Below are 21,703 nucleotides of genomic sequence, written 5' to 3' on the forward strand. Positions count from 1 at the left end.
CAGCTAGATCCATTAATTCAGGAAAATCCACAAATCATATACAAAAAAGCTTCTCATTTGAAAATAGTAATAAGTTATGTACCAGAAAAAATTGAATCAGCTTTCGCAGAAAGAAAAAGACATTTTGCCTGCTTTAATTGTTCAGAATTTAGAACATTAAAGAAAGCTTCCACTCAACCTGTATCAAATTTTATCTGCAATGTATCAAAAAAGGAATACAAAATAAAAGAGACAATTTCTTGTGAAACAGATGGTGTAATTTATTTATTAAAATGCCCTTACGAGTTTCAATATGTAGGACAAACAAAAATGAAATTAAAGAGAATAGCAGAGAACATCTATAACATCAAAAGAGGACTTCAGACACATAGTGTTTTAAAACATTTTTATGACAAACATCAGAAGAATCCATCAGGATTACAATTCTTTGGAATACCGAAACTCACCCAGACTGGAGAGGCGGTGATGTCACACAAGACTTAAAAAGAAAGGAATCAAAATGGATCTATTACCTGCAAACATTGAAACCCATGGGGTTAAATATAGTTTTTTATTTTTATGCTTTTTCATAAGTGCTGCTTTCTTATGAATATTTTTTTCTTACTTTCCCTATTTTATTAAATACAAACTATTCAAGACTTCCACTTTTTAATACAGTATACACACTAAAAAATGAAATACCTGTATTTTTAATCCCATTTAGTAACATATTTGTTGCTAAATGTTTTATTGATACTTAATTAAAAGTTAATCAACTAATCAAGATTTCCTATTAAAGAGGAGACCTCAGACTATTGCGCTATCCTTGTCAAAGGTCTCACTGCCCAAAATGTATTGGTGAAGCGCTGTTACGGAGATCCCAAACTCAGAACCATGACATCATATTTCAGGCGGCGATGGGCAAACCGAGATACATTGAGGGAACCAGCTGAAGACTCGTGGTGAAGGATGGAGAGCAGTGATAAGCTGTGCAGGTAGACAGCAATAGTAACACATATTTAGTTCCCACAAGTGCCTCATACACACTGCAGCTCTCACACCCAGAGGGTAAAGGAACCCAGGCAGCAGTGTTTGGACGGACTCCCTTACTGAAACAAAAAAGTTCTGTAAACATTGTTTCAATCTCCCCCCTTTTTTTCTTTACAGATTATTTTATTTACCACACTATATTCAAAGCGCTCTATTGTTATTCTTTCACTAACGAGGTATTGCCTTGTTATACATTACGTGTTATCTGTAAACAACTACATATACATAACTTTACAATTAAGAATAAAGACAGGGACAAAAGTGCTGGTGTTTAAATTCTTTGTCAATTTTTTTATTAACGAATACAATTTTTACATTTCAATTTAAAAAGGTGTTGTTACTAAAGAACGGACAGGAAAACCAAACACACACACACAGAACCAAATGTTGGTATTCAACTATCTATTCCACATCCCAACCATTCAGGTTGTGTAATAATTTTGCTCTCCTTGCACTGGGGTATGTCATAAACAATGAGTTTATGATATACCCCAATGCAAGGAGAGTGCACCCACTAAGCCTGAAACTTAACAAACTACCTTTTGTTATGATCCACGGCTGTGGCTCATTCTTGTTTTGCATGTCAGTTAGGTATTTTATGTTATTCTTCTGTTCATGTTCCCCGTGGGTGTCATGGGGTGCTCGGAGCTCACCCTTAAGGAGGGGATACTGTTATGAACCACAGGTAGTGGTTCATTCCTATTTTATGTTTATAAGTTGTTTTGCAGGACAGGATTTCCCGTTGCTCTGTTTAAGAATACTCTTGGTTGCTGCCGCTGGTAATTCTGTGTAATTGCAGCTTGTTCCCATGTGTTCAGCCTCACCTGGCTGCTAATTGCATCTTGTCAGTCTGGAGTCATGCAACAGGGCAGCTGCATGACATTATTAATTAGGCCTCTCTGTTATATGCTGGCTCAGTGCAATTCACAGACGCTGGTGATATTTCTAGGTTTCCAGTCTGCTTGAGTGCTGAGCTTGGTTCCTGCTAGTTCCTGAGCTCCTGTGTAGCAGTGTCAGTCGAGCTGCTTCCTGTGTCGATTCCTGTGTCAGTCCCTGTGTCGATTCCTGTGTCTGATCGTGTGTCCTGCCATGAGGCGCTCCTGTCCTGAGGTCCAGTGGCTTTGCCTGTGCCTGGTAAAGTTTCTGGCTACTTGGTGACAACCGGTTTGTCGTTTGGGATTCTGCCTGTCCACCAGTTCTGAGAGTCTGTGTCAGCAGCATTGGCAGTTCCTGTCCGTTTGCCAGTATTCAAACCAGTTCCGTGAGTAGCGGCTCTGCCGCGTCCATCGGCCTAGGCGCTGTATTCTGTTATTATTTTTGTCACTGGTGTTTTACAGAGGGTTCTGCTTATGCTGTCACCGCCGGTACACAAAAGTATTGTGTCGGCGTGTGGTCAGCATTTCCTTTGTTGTTCTTTTCCTTTGGCGGCAAGCCGTACATAGATTTAGTTTTAGGCTAGTTAGTAGCCCCTGGCTTTGGTTGTTTCAGTTAGAGGGCCCCTTGTTATCACCCTGTCTCGGTACACTCTTTGTCTCTCATTAAGACCTGAGGGGGCATCAAAGTTGGGCAAGCGTAATCCGCCCTTCAAACGCGGCTGCCATGGGCTCAAGCAAAAAAAGGGGAATTGGATAGGTTAATTTGCGCAACAAACTGGAGATACTGCAGCAATGACCTCACATCTAGAAACAAGCAAACACCTAAGCTTGTAAGGATTCTGACGGACAAAGGTTTAGATGATAGGGCTTTGCGCTGTTACCAGAAAGATGTGCTGTACCCCAAATAAATACCACCAATCTCACTATTGTTTTATCAATATGGATGGGATATTCACAGTTTTATTGGGAACAGATATACATGAAGGTGCAGAAGATCTTTATAGCAGTATTAAAGTGTCACAGTGCACATGCTGCTAAAAATTCATAGCACTAAAATTTAACAATTCAAGACTTAAAAAACGTAGTTAAAAAGACATAGAGAAAAACTCCTTATTTTCGTACCCTCTTGGGCTAGTGTTGTTGCCTTAGTGTGGTGATAAGGGTCCTGGTTAGGCCGTCCAGCAACACACCACTAAGCTTTGCCCAGATGTTAGGAGAGTCTTTAGGAGTCCACGAAGGTGTTCAGCATCACCAGCATGACGCGTTTCGGATCCTCAAAAATCCTTTTTCAAATGCATGTGTTACTGAACAAACTTAGGGTATTTATACCCTGAATCCGGATAAGGCCACCTGCACTTCCTGTTTGTTCTTCCCGCCTTTTTTGCGGCAAACGGCACAGCGGAAGTTCGTCATTTGCGTTCCAGCATTTTACCGGAAGTCCGTCTTTTGCGTTCCATTTGCCGGCGGAAGTTCCAGATGTCAGTGCTTTGTTTGCGTTCCACGACAGTACCGGAAGAGCCTGACAATCTTTTTGATCCAATAGGTTGAAATACTTCATCAAAGGCATGTCGTATTTTTCAGAGGGATATTTTTCAGAAGAAACAAACACACCAAATTCTCTCATAAAAACTATCACGGTACTTAGTATTCCCGCTTTGTCCATCCCTAATATGAGAATTGGAGGTTTATTTGATCTTTTTAGTGGTATCCCATTTCCGATATGCAAAACATGTAAAAGATAAAAAATGTAAAAATTAGAGATATTAAAAAACATACATCACGTTAAGAACCATTTAAGCTCGAAGTCTGCATTTAGACCTCTCGGAGTAAGACTGTTTAACATATATATCCATTATATATATATATATATGGGCTCAAGCAACCATAGTCTCGCAAGAGTGTACTGACAGCACGAGTGAGACAACAGAGATAGGGTGCCAGGGGCTATTCCCTTTCCATTCCCCTTTCCCAGCATTACGTCCTGTGCTCTGGTCTCACTTCATAACATCTTCCTTGTTCTGAGCACCAGGAACCTAACATTATCACCAACCCTACCACAAAAAAGAAATAAAACTTTTTTTTTCTTTTTTGGCCCAGTCCAGTGTCTAGTCTAGAATCCAGTCCTGTCTAGAATTCAGTTTGCAGAATCCAATCCGGTGTTTAGAATCCAGTCTTGTCTAGAATTCCGTGTGCAGAATCCAATCCGGTGTTTAGAATCCAGTCCTGTTTAGAATTCCGTGTGCAGAATCCAATCCGTTGTTTAGAATCCAGTCCTGTCTAGAATTCAGTATGCAGAATCCAATCCGGTGTTTACAAATCCAGTCATGTCTTGTCTAGTTTAAAATTCCAGTCTTGTTTAGTCGTGTCTTGTCTTGTCTAGTGTTAAATCCTCCTATGTCTACTATGCAAGCCCTGCAGGCATCTCTCGCAGCCCTGAACTCTGCTTTCAGTGCTTTGAGACCAGAGCGACTAGAAGTTTTGCAGCAATCCCTAAAGCAACTGCAAAACCTTCTGACTAAAATCTTGCTCATCTTTCCAGAAGTCATTGAGAGTACATCTATCTCTAAAGAGACTCTTGTTCACAGTATGGTGACAAGAGAATCCTCTGGTTTAATTGAAGAGAAAAGGTTTAAAAGTTTTCTGCGGCCCAGGCTCTCAGAAGAGGAGCATCTGCGTCGCAGAAACTTAAACTTATGCCTATATTGTGTGGGTTTAAGCCACTATCTGCAGACCTGTGAGTTGCGTAAGCCAAAGTGTGGTGACGAGTCTTGCCCTCTGGCCAAGTTGAGTCAGGATACAAGACCTACTCCTGTCTCTACTGTGGCAGAGGTACTTGTCACACAACCCACATTAAAAAGCTCTCTGTCCTATAATTGGGTTCCTTGGGCAAGGGAGCCCCATTATAGATTCAGGAATCAAAAGAGAATGTTTCTCTCCTCTCTTGAGGTTCCTGTTGAAGCAGAGTTGCAAGCCCCTGGAGTGGTGCCCGTTGCCCAGGGTCCTGGTGTGGTGCCCATTGCCCAGGGTCCTGGAGTGGTGGCCGTTGCCCAGGGTCCTGGAGTGGTGCCCGTTGCCCAGGGTCCAGGAGTGGTGCCCGTTGCCCAGGGTCCTGGAGTGGTGCCTGCAGCCCAGGGTCCTGGAGAGGTGCCCGATGCTCGGGATCTTGGTGCGGTGCCCGATGCCCAGAGTGCTGGAGCGGTACCCAATGCCCAGAGTGCTGGAGCGGTACCCGATGCCCAGAGTGCTGGAGTGGTACCCGATGCCCAGAGTGCTGGAGCGGTACCCGATGCCCAGAGTGCTGGAGTGGTACCCGATGCCCAGAGTGCTGGAGCGGTACCCGATGCCCAGAGTGCTGGAGTAGTACCCGATGCCCTAGCTTATAGAGGGACATCAAATATTATAGCTCAGGTTTCCATACCAGAAGGGGTCTCAGAAGCTGTTGCCCCAGGTGGGGACTTGAGGAGCGCAACCCCAGAAAGGGTATCTAAAACCATAGTTCTTGAAGGGAACTCGAGAAGCAAAACCCCAGAACGGATCTTTGAAGTAATATCCCCAAGTGGGGTCTTGAGAGACGCAGCCTGTAAGAAGGGTCTAGAGGTCGCTTCCCCAGGAAAGAACTTAAGAGGCGTAGCATTAGTGGAGGTGCTGAAGGTTATAGCTTCAGCAAAAGTCCCGGAAGTCATAGTCCCGGGAGTAGTTTCGATAATTATCGACTCAGAGAGGGAGGCCGATGGCTCGGTCCCAGTAAAAGAATCCGAGGTGCTGACCCCAGCGGGGTTCCCGGAGGCCTCTGCCCCAGCGGGGTTCCTGGAGGCCCCTGCCCCAGCGGGGTTCCCGGAGGCCACTGCCCCGGCGGGGTTCCCAGAGGCCACTGCCCCGGCGGGGTTCCCGAAAGTCACTGCCCCGGGTGGGGTTCAGAAAGTCTCTGCCCCGAGTGGAGTTCAGAAAGTCACTGCCCCGGGTGGGGTTCAGAAAGTCACTGCCCGGGTAGGGTTCAGAAAGTCACTGCCCCGTGTGGGGTTCAGAAAGTCACTGCCCCACGTGGGGTTCAGAAAGTCACTGCCCCACGTGGGGTTCAGAGAGTCTCAGCCTCGAGTAAGGTCAATAGTGACCAGGTCCTAGCAAAGCACTCCAGTCAGTCAGATGGGAAGGAAACAGATCCTGACTCTGTTGATATCTCAACTTCCATAATCTTTGATGGGGACTTAGCCCAATTTCTGGCGCTTTTCAAACACTATTACACTATTATGTTGTCTAGACCATTTCTGGGCATCACTTCAGAGAACCTTGTGCTCTATCTGATTTATTCTTTTATCTAATGAAAGCTGAAGTTCCCATTCTTCAGTATTCCCTAGCATTCAGTGATACAAATATTAAAAGATATGGTTCCAAAGAAATTGGTTCAGGTTCCTCTAAGTCACCCGTCGGGTCTGCTGAGAGTCCACCAAATACTGTAAACTCGGCAAAAGAGTCTCAGCCCGTTGTTTTGACTGCATGATGTGCTTTTCTGAATTCTTCTTCTAATAGGAGTACTTTGCCAGAAAGTTCAGCTCCCATGGGTAAGAAACCTGTCTCTGATTTGAACGCAGCCTTGCTGGGTGGTACCATCAGTTCAGATAATGTTTGGGGAATTACCTTGGTCAGACCTAAAGAGCTTTGTAAAAAGAAGAAGAAAAATAAATAATTTTTGACTCTTGCCTTGATAAAAAAAAAATATTTTTTTTCCTTGTCTTGTGTTCAGTGGCCACCGTCAGGGGAGGGCACTGTTACAAGCTGTGGTTGCAGATTGTTTCTGTTTTCGTGTCTGTTAGACCAGTGTGTCAGGTCTTTTTTTTTGTATCCCTTGTTTTGGATAGTCTGTATTTTGGGGTTCTTTGACCCCTCCTCAAGGGGGGGTACTGTTATGAGCCACGGCTGTGGCTTATTCCTGTTTTGCATGCCAGTTAGGTATTTTATGTTATTCTTCTGTTCATGTTCCCCGTGGGTGTCATGGGGTGCTCGGAGGTCACCCTTAAGGAGGGGATACTGTTATGAACCACAGGTAGTGGTTCATTCCTATTTTATGTTTATAAGTTGTTTTGCAGGACAGGATTTCCCGTTGCTCTGTTTAAGAATACTCTTGGTTGCTGCCGCTGGTGAGTCTGTGTAATTGCAGCTTGTTCCCATGTGTTCAGCCTCACCTGGCAGCTAATTGCATCTTGTCAGTCTGGAGTCATGCAACAGGGCAGCTGCATGACATTATTAATTAGGCCTCTCTATTATATGCTGGCTCCGTGCAATTCACAGACGCTGGTGATATTTCTAGGTTTCCAGTCTGCTTGAGTGCTGAGCTTGGTTCCTGCTAGTTCCTGAGCTCCTGTGTAGCAGTGTCAGTCGAGCTGCTTCCTGTGTCGATTCCTGTGTCAGTCCCGGTGTCGATTCCTGTGTCTGATCCCGTGTCCTGCCGTGAGGCGTTCCTGTCCTGAGGTCCAGTGGCTTTGCCTGTGCCTGGTAAAGTTTCTGGCTTCTTGGTGTCCACCGGTTTGTCGTTTGGGATTCTGCCTGTCCACCAGTTCTGAGAATCTGTGTCAGCAGCATTGGTAGTTCCTGTCCGTTTGCCAGTATTCAAACCGGTTCCGTGAGTAGCGGCTCTGCCGCGTCCGTCGGCCTAGGCCGCTGTATTCCGTTATTATTTCTGTCACTGGTGTTTTGCAGAGGGTTCTGCTTATGCTGTCACCGCCGGTACACAAAAGTATTGTGTCGGCATGTGGTCAACATTTCCTTTGTTGTTCTTTTCCTTTGGCGGCAAGCCGCACATACATTTAGTTTTAGGCTAGTTAGTAGCCCCTGGCTTTGGTTGTTTCAGTTAGAGGGCCCCTTGTTATCACCTTGTTTCGGTACACTCTTTGTCTCTCATTAAGACCTGAGGGGGCATCGAAGTTGGGCAGACGTAATCCGCCCTTCAAACGCGGCTGCCGTGGGCTCAAGCAACCATAGTCTCGCAAGAGTGTGCTGACAGCACGGGTGAGACAACAGAGATAGGGCCCCAGGGGCTATTCCCTTTCCATTCCCCTTTCCCAGCGTTACGTCCTGGTGCTCTGGTCTCACTTCATAACATCTTCCTTGTTCTCAGCACCAGGAACCTAACACCTTTCTGTACAGCCTTCCAGATCTTCTGTGGATGTAGTCTCATCCTCACTATGATGGAAACAAACATGGGAGAGAAACATGTGGGGCAATTTGGCTGAATAAATCATGACATTTAAAGGCACAGCAAATGCTTTAATAATATTATCAATATGCAAATTAGCACAGGAATGAAGGTGTTTGTGGGTAATAAAGTGCACGTGACCGTGCATGTGGCCAATAGAAATGCTTTGGCATAATTTTGTCTATTTTGGGTTACATTTTTAATTGATTTGTTATAGATTTTTATTGATTTTTGGTGAATAAAATACATTCAGAACTTCAAATAGAACCCATATTACACAGTGATTTTAAACTGGAACTAAAAATTGACATTTAATAAATGAGCTATTTGGTTCTATTCTGGTTGATTTTAAATAGACTTTTAGTAAATATACCCGTAGGTCCTAGTGCACAGCTTTTATGCAGTGCTTCTTTCTCTACAGTTACTAGTGTTCATACAGTGTGTACAAAAAAGGGCTTCCATTGCATACACAGCAGGTAGACCCTTGTACGTACAGTACATACTGTATGATTGGTAAGCTGGAAGAGGAAAGTAAAAGTAAGTAAGAATCAAGTTTTATCTTTTTCTACAGTAAATTTGTTGTATCAGCCAAAAATAAGTTCTCAAAGCCTAGGGATAATAGCTAATTTGGGGGATGAGCAGCACAAAAAGTCTGTGTCACTATAATAGAGAGAACTGCAGCATGGTTTGTATAATGTTTCTCAGTCCTAGCCAACTAAATGTAATAATAGATGCAAGGCCACAAAAAAATGCCCCCAAATTGTGCAACTAGAGACTTGTTCTAGTTATAATTTGTCATTGTATTTTGGTTTTCGCTTTGGAAAAACCAGCTCAAGTGTTTTGTTTTGGATTCAGTTTTTGGTTCCATTTTGGATTCCTTTAACATTTATAAAAATTGATAAACATTGATAAAAAATGTGAAGAAAACCACCAGATAAATCAAAAAATTTAGACCTGTTTACATGCAATCCAAAACCCGAGATTGGTTTTTAAATCCAAGTTTAGAGTTGAAAACAGACCCAAGCTGGGGCTCGGTTCCACTCAGAACCCCAAAGTAAACAGGGAATTTATTCAACTAGGAACCCTTAAGTTTGGGTGTGTTCATAATTCAGGAAAACCAAACCGCACATCTCTACTCCCTAAACACAGCTTTTATTTTGGTAGGTCTCCAGCTGTTATTATTCACAGCAAGCCCTGGAATACGTACTGTATAAATTATAGTGCCAGCCTACTTACAACTAGCAAAGCATATCGGTATTTGGAGAAATTAAAGCACCAGTTTACCTGGGACTTGTAATACAGATGAAGATGCACTCATCTAGTGTGGCTTCATCGCATAAGTGCACTCCCAGTGGGGACTAGGCGATCCAGCATTTAGCTTCACCATGGGAGTGCACAGAGAGGCTCTCATTCGATTAACATGGCTCCATCTGTACACCTGCAATAAATTACTATAAAGTAAAATCATAGGTTTTCACTGTTCCATTAACAGTCAAGGTAACAATAAAGGTATCTAGTCATATAGTCAACCAGTGCCATGCCATCATTCATAATGATGATACCACATTGTTGATGATAGAATGTCTACATAGTTCTAAATGTTAACAGTCACATGTCAACATCCACAGAATATAAACATGTTGAAAATGTTGACATCTGAAATGTCACCATGTGAAATGTTGACATTATCAGAATGTTTACTGCTAGTTTTAGGCACCACCAGGAAAGTTCCTTTTAGTCATTAGGGGGAGGTTTAGGTTAGGCTGCAGTGGTGGGGTTAGAGTTAGACACTAGGGCAGTGTTTCCCAAACTTTAATGAGTCACAGTGCATTCGAGTATCAGAATATTTTTCATAGCACCCCTAGGCCAAACATTTTCTATGGAGAAATTCAGAAAAAAATGAATTAAGTAGATTGTGGTGTGGCACAAACATTTACTTCCAGGTGCTAAAAAATACACCTTCTCTTTATATTGTTCTCAGTATAGCTGCAGGGTGTAATTATGCCTGTGTTTGCAAAAAAAGATATCCTTGTGTACACAAGAAACCATAAATTCTACAATATATCACCTTGTGCAAATAATCCAATTTTGCACTGGTGTGGGTGAAAACACATGGGACAAATTTTGCTAATTTTATTTTTTATTTTACCAAAAATAAATGAATATTTAACAACATACATATAGTTTTTTATTTTTTCAGACAAATTTTATAAATTTTTCAGAAGTAAACAAGAAATTAAAGCAGGGCAATACAGTGATTCAAAACATTAAAGACACTGTAGCCAACAATACAGTGTCCTGACAGAAATGGGAGAACACAGTCAAAAATAGTCAGCAGTACATCACATATTGGCCCTCATTCCGAGTTGTTCACTCGCAAGCTGCTTTTAGCAGCAGCTTTACACACGCTAAGCCGCCACCTACTGGGAGTGAATCTTAGCTTATTAAAATTGCGAACGAAAGATTCGCAATATTGCGAAAAGACATCTCTGTGCAGTTTCTGAGTAGCTCGAGACTTACTCTGCCAGTGCGATCAGTTCAGTGCCTGTTGTTCCTGGTTTGACGTCACAAACACACCCAGCGTTCGCCCAGACACTTCTCCGTTTCTCCAGCCACTCCCGCGATATCACTAAGCTAATTGAGCATTTACCAATCTATATGTCTGTTGTGTGAGGCAGAGAGGTTCTGCATTAGGAGGAGGTGCAGGCCCTGACATGCCACATGGAGCATTATGGGGTTGCTCCAAGGTAAGTAGCTCTTAGCTTAGACATATTTTAGTAAGGAGACATTATCATGTGACTCCTTGCTGGTTAATATTAGACCCAGAATGGGGTAATGGAGGTGTGAGGTGTGGTGCCTCTGGACTGGCTGAGCTGGATGGCTTTAGTGTGGCATACCTTTACATTCTATTAACACTTTTCACTTATTAATTTTCTAACACTATTTCTCTATTTTAATTACATTTCATGTTTGTATCACCCCCTCTATAGCTTCGGCTTCCTAAATACTAATTTATTAACACTATAGTTTTTTACACTGGTATGTCACGCTGTGCTTTCTGGCTCATTCTGGTGTTTTGGGGTGCCACACCCTGCACCTATATATAGCGCTAGGGACCCCAAATATACAGAGAGGCCTTGATGCGGCTTTGGGGCTTAACCACACATTTGCGCAAATATGTGTAACGAAGATCTCTGAATTCTATTATTATGTGGGATTTATATCTGGTTACTGTTATCCATTCAGTGTGCTGGGGAAACAATTGCTTTTTTTCTTGCTCAGAAATACCCCTTCCTTTCAAGCACCTGAATGATATCACTAAGCTAATTGAGCATTTACCAATCTATATGTCTGTTGTGTGAGGCAGAGAGGTTCTGCATTAGGAGGAGGTGCAGGCCCTGACATGCCACATGGAGCATTATGGGGTTGCTCCAAGGTAAGTAGCTCTTAGCTTAGACATATTTTAGTAAGGAGACATTATCATGTAACTCCTTGCTGGTTAATATTAGACCCAGAATGGGGTAATGGAGGTGTGAGGTGTGGTGCCTCTGGACTGGCTGAGCTGGATGGCTTTAGTGTGGCATACCTTTACATTCTATTAACACTTTTCACTTATTAATTTTCTAACACTATTTCTCTATTTTAATTACATTTCATGTTTGTATCACCCCCTCTATAGCTTCGGCTTCCTAAATACTAATTTATTAACACTATAGTTTTTTACACTGGTATGTCACGCTGTGCTTTCTGGCTCATTCTGGTGTTTTGGGGTGCCACACCCTGCACCTATATATAGCGCTAGGGACCCCAAATATACAGAGAGGCCTTGATGCGGCTTTGGGGCTTAACCACACATTTGCGCAAATATGTGTAACGAAGATCTCTGAATTCTATTATTATGTGGGATTTATATCTGGTTACTGTTATCCATTCAGTGTGCTTGGGAAACAATTGCTTTTTTTCTTGCTCAGAAATACCCCTTCCTTTCAAGCACCTGAATGATATCACTAAGCTAATTGAGCATTTACCAATCTATATGTCTGTTGTGTGAGGCAGAGAGGTTCTGCATTAGGAGGAGGTGCAGGCCCTGACATGCCACATGGAGCATTATGGGGTTGCTCCAAGGTAAGTAGCTCTTAGCTTAGACATATTTTAGTAAGGAGACATTATCATGTGACTCCTTGCTGGTTAATATTAGACCCAGAATGGGGTAATGGAGGTGTGAGGTGTGGTGCCTCTGGACTGGCTGAGCTGGATGGCTTTAGTGTGGCATACCTTTACATTCTATTAACACTTTTCACTTATTAATTTTCTAACACTATTTCTCTATTTTAATTACATTTCATGTTTGTATCACCCCCTCTATAGCTTCGGCTTCCTAAATACTAATTTATTAACACTATAGTTTTTTACACTGGTATGTCACGCTGTGCTTTCTGGCTCATTCTGGTGTTTTGGGGTGCCACACCCTGCACCTATATATAGCGCTAGGGACCCCAAATATACAGAGAGGCCTTGATGCGGCTTTGGGGCTTAACCACACATTTGCGCAAATATGTGTAACGAAGATCTCTGAATTCTATTATTATGTGGGATTTATATCTGGTTACTGTTATCCATTCAGTGTGCTGGGGAAACAATTGCTTTTTTTCTTGCTCAGAAATACCCCTTCCTTTCAAGCACCTGAATGATATCACTAAGCTAATTGAGCATTTACCAATCTATATGTCTGTTGTGTGAGGCAGAGAGGTTCTGCATTAGGAGGAGGTGCAGGCCCTGACATGCCACATGGAGCATTATGGGGTTGCTCCAAGGTAAGTAGCTCTTAGCTTAGACATATTTTAGTAAGGAGACATTATCATGTGACTCCTTGCTGGTTAATATTAGACCCAGAATGGGGTAATGGAGGTGTGAGGTGTGGTGCCTCTGGACTGGCTGAGCTGGATGGCTTTAGTGTGGCATACCTTTACATTCTATTAACACTTTTCACTTATTAATTTTCTAACACTATTTCTCTATTTTAATTACATTTCATGTTTGTATCACCCCCTCTATAGCTTCGGCTTCCTAAATACTAATTTATTAACACTATAGTTTTTTACACTGGTATGTCACGCTGTGCTTTCTGGCTCATTCTGGTGTTTTGGGGTGCCACACCCTGCACCTATATATAGCGCTAGGGACCCCAAATATACAGAGAGGCCTTGATGCGGCTTTGGGGCTTAACCACACATTTGCGCAAATATGTGTAACGAAGATCTCTGAATTCTATTATTATGTGGGATTTATATCTGGTTACTGTTATCCATTCAGTGTGCTGGGGAAACAATTGCTTTTTTTCTTGCTCAGAAATACCCCTTCCTTTCAAGCACCTGAATGATATCACTAAGCTAATTGAGCATTTACCAATCTATATGTCTGTTGTGTGAGGCAGAGAGGTTCTGCATTAGGAGGAGGTGCAGGCCCTGACATGCCACATGGAGCATTATGGGGTTGCTCCAAGGTAAGTAGCTCTTAGCTTAGACATATTTTAGTAAGGAGACATTATCATGTGACTCCTTGCTGGTTAATATTAGACCCAGAATGGGGTAATGGAGGTGTGAGGTGTGGTGCCTCTGGACTGGCTGAGCTGGATGGCTTTAGTGTGGCATACCTTTACATTCTATTAACACTTTTCACTTATTAATTTTCTAACACTATTTCTCTATTTTAATTACATTTCATGTTTGTATCACCCCCTCTATAGCTTCGGCTTCCTAAATACTAATTTATTAACACTATAGTTTTTTACACTGGTATGTCACGCTGTGCTTTCTGGCTCATTCTGGTGTTTTGGGGTGCCACACCCTGCACCTATATATAGCGCTAGGGACCCCAAATATACAGAGAGGCCTTGATGCGGCTTTGGGGCTTAACCACACATTTGCGCAAATATGTGTAACGAAGATCTCTGAATTCTATTATTATGTGGGATTTATATCTGGTTACTGTTATCCATTCAGTGTGCTGGGGAAACAATTGCTTTTTTTCTTGCTCAGAAATACCCCTTCCTTTCAAGCACCTGAATGATATCACTAAGCTAATTGAGCATTTACCAATCTATATGTCTGTTGTGTGAGGCAGAGAGGTTCTGCATTAGGACGAGGTGCAGGCCCTGACATGCCACATGGAGCATTATGGGGTTGCTCCAAGGTAAGTAGCTCTTAGCTTAGACATATTTTAGTAAGGAGACATTATCATGTGACTCCTTGCTGGTTAATATTAGACCCAGAATGGGGTAATGGAGGTGTGAGGTGTGGTGCCTCTGGACTGGCTGAGCTGGATGGCTTTAGTGTGGCATACCTTTACATTCTATTAACACTTTTCACTTATTAATTTTCTAACACTATTTCTCTATTTTAATTACATTTCATGTTTGTATCACCCCCTCTATAGCTTCGGCTTCCTAAATACTAATTTATTAACACTATAGTTTTTTACACTGGTATGTCACGCTGTGCTTTCTGGCTCATTCTGGTGTTTTGGGGTGCCACACCCTGCACCTATATATAGCGCTAGGGACCCCAAATATACAGAGAGGCCTTGATGCGGCTTTGGGGCTTAACCACACATTTGCGCAAATATGTGTAACGAAGATCTCTGAATTCTATTATTATGTGGGATTTATATCTGGTTACTGTTATCCATTCAGTGTGCTGGGGAAACAATTGCTTTTTTTCTTGCTCAGAAATACCCCTTCCTTTCAAGCACCTGAATGATATCACTAAGCTAATTGAGCATTTACCAATCTATATGTCTGTTGTGTGAGGCAGAGAGGTTCTGCATTAGGAGGAGGTGCAGGCCCTGACATGCCACATGGAGCATTATGGGGTTGCTCCAAGGTAAGTAGCTCTTAGCTTAGACATATTTTAGTAAGGAGACATTATCATGTGACTCCTTGCTGGTTAATATTAGACCCAGAATGGGGTAATGGAGGTGTGAGGTGTGGTGCCTCTGGACTGGCTGAGCTGGATGGCTTTAGTGTGGCATACCTTTACATTCTATTAACACTTTTCACTTATTAATTTTCTAACACTATTTCTCTATTTTAATTACATTTCATGTTTGTATCACCCCCTCTATAGCTTCGGCTTCCTAAATACTAATTTATTAACACTATAGTTTTTTACACTGGTATGTCACGCTGTGCTTTCTGGCTCATTCTGGTGTTTTGGGGTGCCACACCCTGCACCTATATATAGCGCTAGGGACCCCAAATATACAGAGAGGCCTTGATGCGGCTTTGGGGCTTAACCACACATTTGCGCAAATATGTGTAACGAAGATCTCTGAATTCTATTATTATGTGGGATTTATATCTGGTTACTGTTATCCATTCAGTGTGCTGGGGAAACAATTGCTTTTTTTCTTGCTCAGAAATACCCCTTCCTTTCAAGCACCTGAATGATATCACTAAGCTAATTGAGCATTTACCAATCTATATGTCTGTTGTGTGAGGCAGAGAGGTTCTGCATTAGGAGGAGGTGCAGGCCCTGACATGCCACATGGAGCATTATGGGGTTGCTCCAAGGTAAGTAGCTCTTAGCTTAGACATATTTTAGTAAGGAGACATTATCATGTAACTCCTTGCTGGTTAATATTAGACCCAGAATGGGGTAATGGAGGTGTGAGGTGTGGTGCCTCTGGACTGGCTGAGCTGGATGGCTTTAGTGTGGCATACCTTTACATTCTATTAACACTTTTCACTTATTAATTTTCTAACACTATTTCTCTATTTTAATTACATTTCATGTTTGTATCACCCCCTCTATAGCTTCGGCTTCCTAAATACTAATTTATTAACACTATAGTTTTTTACACTGGTATGTCACGCTGTACTTTCTGGCTCATTCTGGTGTTTTGGGATGCCACACCCTGCACCTATATATAGCGCTAGGGACCCCAAATATACAGAGAGGCCTTGATGCGGCTTTGGGGCTTAACCACACATTTGCGCAAATATGTGTAACGAAGATCTCTGAATTCTATTATTATGTGGGATTTATATCTGGTTACTGTTATCCATTCCGTGTGCTGGGGAAACAATTGCTTTTTTTCTTGCTCAGAAATACCCCTTCCTTTCAAGCACCTGAATGATATCACTAAGCTAATTGAGCATTTACCAATCTATATGTCTGTTGTGTGAGGCAGAGAGGTTCTGCATTAGGACGAGGTGCAGGCCCTGACATGCCACATGGAGCATTATGGGGTTGCTCCAAGGTAAGTAGCTCTTAGCTTAGACATATTTTAGTAAGGAGACATTATCATGTGACTCCTTGCTGGTTAATATTAGACCCAGAATGGGGTAATGGAGGTGTGAGGTGTGGTGCCTCTGGACTGGCTGAGCTGGATGGCTTTAGTGTGGCATACCTTTACATTCTATTAACACTTTTCACTTATTAATTTTCTAACACTATTTCTCTATTTTAATTACATTTCATGTTTGTATCACCCCCTCTATAGCTTCGGCTTCCTAAATACTAATTTATTAACACTATAGTTTTTTACACTGGTATGTCACGCTGTGCTTTCTGGCTCATTCTGGTGTTTTGGGGTGCCACACCCTGCACCTATATATAGCGCTAGGGACCCCAAATATACAGAGAGGCCTTGATGCGGCTTTGGGGCTTAACCACACATTTGCGCAAATATGTGTAACGAAGATCTCTGAATTCTATTATTATGTGGGATTTATATCTGGTTACTGTTATCCATTCAGTGTGCTGGGGAAACAATTGCTTTTTTTCTTGCTCAGAAATACCCCTTCCTTTCAAGCACCTGAATGATATCACTAAGCTAATTGAGCATTTACCAATCTATATGTCTGTTGTGTGAGGCAGAGAGGTTCTGCATTAGGAGGAGGTGCAGGCCCTGACATGCCACATGGAGCATTATGGGGTTGCTCCAAGGTAAGTAGCTCTTAGCTTAGACATATTTTAGTAAGGAGACATTATCATGTGACTCCTTGCTGGTTAATATTAGACCCAGAATGGGGTAATGGAGGTGTGAGGTGTGGTGCCTCTGGACTGGCTGAGCTGGATGGCTTTAGTGTGGCATACCTTTACATTCTATTAACACTTTTCACTTATTAATTTTCTAACACTATTTCTCTATTTTAATTACATTTCATGTTTGTATCACCCCCTCTATAGCTTCGGCTTCCTAAATACTAATTTATTAACACTATAGTTTTTTACACTGGTATGTCACGCTGTGCTTTCTGGCTCATTCTGGTGTTTTGGGGTGCCACACCCTGCACCTATATATAGCGCTAGGGACCCCAAATATACAGAGAGGCCTTGATGCGGCTTTGGGGCTTAACCACACATTTGCGCAAATATGTGTAACGAAGATCTCTGAATTCTATTATTATGTGGGATTTATATCTGGTTACTGTTATCCATTCAGTGTGCTGGGGAAACAATTGCTTTTTTTCTTGCTCAGAAATACCCCTTCCTTTCAAGCACCTGAATGATATCACTAAGCTAATTGAGCATTTACCAATCTATATGTCTGTTGTGTGAGGCAGAGAGGCTCTGCATTAGGAGGAGGTGCAGGCCCTGACATGCCACATGGAGCATTATGGGGTTGCTCCAAGGTAAGTAGCTCTTAGCTTAGACATATTTTAGTAAGGAGACATTATCATGTGACTCCTTGCTGGTTAATATTAGACCCAGAATGGGGTAATGGAGGTGTGAGGTGTGGTGCCTCTGGACTGGCTGAGCTGGATGGCTTTAGTGTGGCATACCTTTACATTCTATTAACACTTTTCACTTATTAATTTTCTAACCCTATTTCTCTATTTTAATTACATTTCATGTTTGTATCACCCCCTCTATAGCTTCGGCTTCCTAAATACTAATTTATTAACACTATAGTTTTTTACACTGGTATGTCACGCTGTGCTTTCTGGCTCATTCTGGTGTTTTGGGGTGCCACACCCTGCACCTATATATAGCGCTAGGGACCCCAAATATACAGAGAGGCCTTGATGCGGCTTTGGGGCTTAACCACACATTTGCGCAAATATGTGTAACGAAGATCTCTGAATTCTATTATTATGTGGGATTTATATCTGGTTACTGTTATCCATTCAGTGTGCTGGGGAAACAATTGCTTTTTTTCTTGCTCAAAAATACCCCTTCCTTTCAAGCACCTGAATGATATCACTAAGCTAATTGAGCATTTACCAATCTATATGTCTGTTGTGTGAGGCAGAGAGGTTCTGCATTAGGAGGAGGTGCAGGCCCTGACATGCCACATGGAGCATTATGGGGTTGCTCCAAGGTAAGTAGCTCTTAGCTTAGACATATTTTAGTAAGGAGACATTATCATGTGACTCCTTGCTGGTTAATATTAGACCCAGAATGGGGTAATGGAGGTGTGAGGTGTGGTGCCTCTGGACTGGCTGAGCTGGATGGCTTTAGTGTGGCATACCTTTACATTCTATTAACACTTTTCACTTATTAATTTTCTAACACTATTTCTCTATTTTAATTACATTTCATGTTTGTATCACCCCCTCTATAGCTTCGGCTTCCTAAATACTAATTTATTAACACTATAGTTTTTTACACTGGTATGTCACGCTGTACTTTCTGGCTCATTCTGGTGTTTTGGGATGCCACACCCTGCACCTATATATAGCGCTAGGGACCCCAAATATACAGAGAGGCCTTGATGCGGCTTTGGGGCTTAACCACACATTTGCGCAAATATGTGTAACGAAGATCTCTGAATTCTATTATTATGTGGGATTTATATCTGGTTACTGTTATCCATTCCGTGTGCTGGGGAAACAATTGCTTTTTTTCTTGCTCAGAAATACCCCTTCCTTTCAAGCACCTGAATGATATCACTAAGCTAATTGAGCATTTACCAATCTATATGTCTGTTGTGTGAGGCAGAGAGGTTCTGCATTAGGAGGAGGTGCAGGCCCTGACATGCCACATGGAGCATTATGGGGTTGCTCCAAGGTAAGTAGCTCTTAGCTTAGACATATTTTAGTAAGGAGACATTATCATGTGACTCCTTGCTGGTTAATATTAGACCCAGAATGGGGTAATGGAGGTGTGAGGTGTGGTGCCTCTGGACTGGCTGAGCTGGATGGCTTTAGTGTGGCATACCTTTACATTCTATTAACACTTTTCACTTATTAATTTTCTAACACTATTTCTCTATTTTAATTACATTTCATGTTTGTATCACCCCCTCTATAGCTTCGGCTTCCTAAATACTAATTTATTAACACTATAGTTTTTTACACTGGTATGTCACGCTGTGCTTTCTGGCTCATTCTGGTGTTTTGGGGTGCCACACCCTGCACCTATATATAGCGCTAGGGACCCCAAATATACAGAGAGGCCTTGATGCGGCTTTGGGGCTTAACCACACATTTGCGCAAATATGTGTAACGAAGATCTCTGAATTCTATTATTATGTGGGATTTATATCTGGTTACTGTTATCCATTCAGTGTGCTGGGGAAACAATTGCTTTTTTTCTTGCTCAGAAATACCCCTTCCTTTCAAGCACCTGAATGATATCACTAAGCTAATTGAGCATTTACCAATCTATATGTCTGTTGTGTGAGGCAGAGAGGCTCTGCATTAGGAGGAGGTGCAGGCCCTGACATGCCACATGGAGCATTATGGGGTTGCTCCAAGGTAAGTAGCTCTTAGCTTAGACATATTTTAGTAAGGAGACATTATCATGTGACTCCTTGCTGGTTAATATTAGACCCAGAATGGGGTAATGGAGGTGTGAGGTGTGGTGCCTCTGGACTGGCTGAGCTGGATGGCTTTAGTGTGGCATACCTTTACATTCTATTAACACTTTTCACTTATTAATTTTCTAACCCTATTTCTCTATTTTAATTACATTTCATGTTTGTATCACCCCCTCTATAGCTTCGGCTTCCTAAATACTAATTTATTAACACTATAGTTTTTTACACTGGTATGTCACGCTGTGCTTTCTGGCTCATTCTGGTGTTTTGGGGTGCCACACCCTGCACCTATATATAGCGCTAGGGACCCCAAATATACAGAGAGGCCTTGATGCGGCTTTGGGGCTTAACCACACATTTGCGCAAATATGTGTAACGAAGATCTCTGAATTCTATTATTATGTGGGATTTATATCTGGTTACTGTTATCCATTCAGTGTGCTGGGGAAACAATTGCTTTTTTTCTTGCTCAAAAATACCCCTTCCTTTCAAGCACCTGAATGATATCACTAAGCTAATTGAGCATTTACCAATCTATATGTCTGTTGTGTGAGGCAGAGAGGTTCTGCATTAGGAGGAGGTGCAGGCCCTGACATGCCACATGGAGCATTATGGGGTTGCTCCAAGGTAAGTAGCTCTTAGCTTAGACATATTTTAGTAAGGAGACATTATCATGTGACTCCTTGCTGGTTAATATTAGACCCAGAATGGGGTAATGGAGGTGTGAGGTGTGGTGCCTCTGGACTGGCTGAGCTGGATGGCTTTAGTGTGGCATACCTTTACATTCTATTAACACTTTTCACTTATTAATTTTCTAACACTATTTCTCTATTTTAATTACATTTCATGTTTGTATCACCCCCTCTATAGCTTCGGCTTCCTAAATACTAATTTATTAACACTATAGTTTTTTACACTGGTATGTCACGCTGTGCTTTCTGGCTCATTCTGGTGTTTTGGGGTGCCACACCCTGCACCTATATATAGCGCTAGGGACCCCAAATATACAGAGAGGCCTTGATGCGGCTTTGGGGCTTAACCACACATTTGCGCAAATATGTGTAACGAAGATCTCTGAATTCTATTATTATGTGGGATTTATATCTGGTTACTGTTATCCATTCAGTGTGCTGGGGAAACAATTGCTTTTTTTCTTGCTCAGAAATACCCCTTCCTTTCAAGCACCTGAATGATATCACTAAGCTAATTGAGCATTTACCAATCTATATGTCTGTTGTGTGAGGCAGAGAGGTTCTGCATTAGGAGGAGGTGCAGGCCCTGACATGCCACATGGAGCATTATGGGGTTGCTCCAAGGTAAGTAGCTCTTAGCTTAGACATATTTTAGTAAGGAGACATTATCATGTAACTCCTTGCTGGTTAATATTAGACCCAGAATGGGGTAATGGAGGTGTGAGGTGTGGTGCCTCTGGACTGGCTGAGCTGGATGGCTTTAGTGTGGCATACCTTTACATTCTATTAACACTTTTCACTTATTAATTTTCTAACACTATTTCTCTATTTTAATTACATTTCATGTTTGTATCACCCCCTCTATAGCTTCGGCTTCCTAAATACTAATTTATTAACACTATAGTTTTTTACACTGGTATGTCACGCTGTACTTTCTGGCTCATTCTGGTGTTTTGGGATGCCACACCCTGCACCTATATATAGCGCTAGGGACCCCAAATATACAGAGAGGCCTTGATGCGGCTTTGGGGCTTAACCACACATTTGCGCAAATATGTGTAACGAAGATCTCTGAATTCTATTATTATGTGGGATTTATATCTGGTTACTGTTATCCATTCCGTGTGCTGGGGAAACAATTGCTTTTTTTC

This window comes from Pseudophryne corroboree, chromosome 7, assembly GCF_028390025.1.
Source record: "Pseudophryne corroboree isolate aPseCor3 chromosome 7, aPseCor3.hap2, whole genome shotgun sequence".
Taxonomy (NCBI): Eukaryota; Metazoa; Chordata; class Amphibia; order Anura; family Myobatrachidae; genus Pseudophryne; species Pseudophryne corroboree.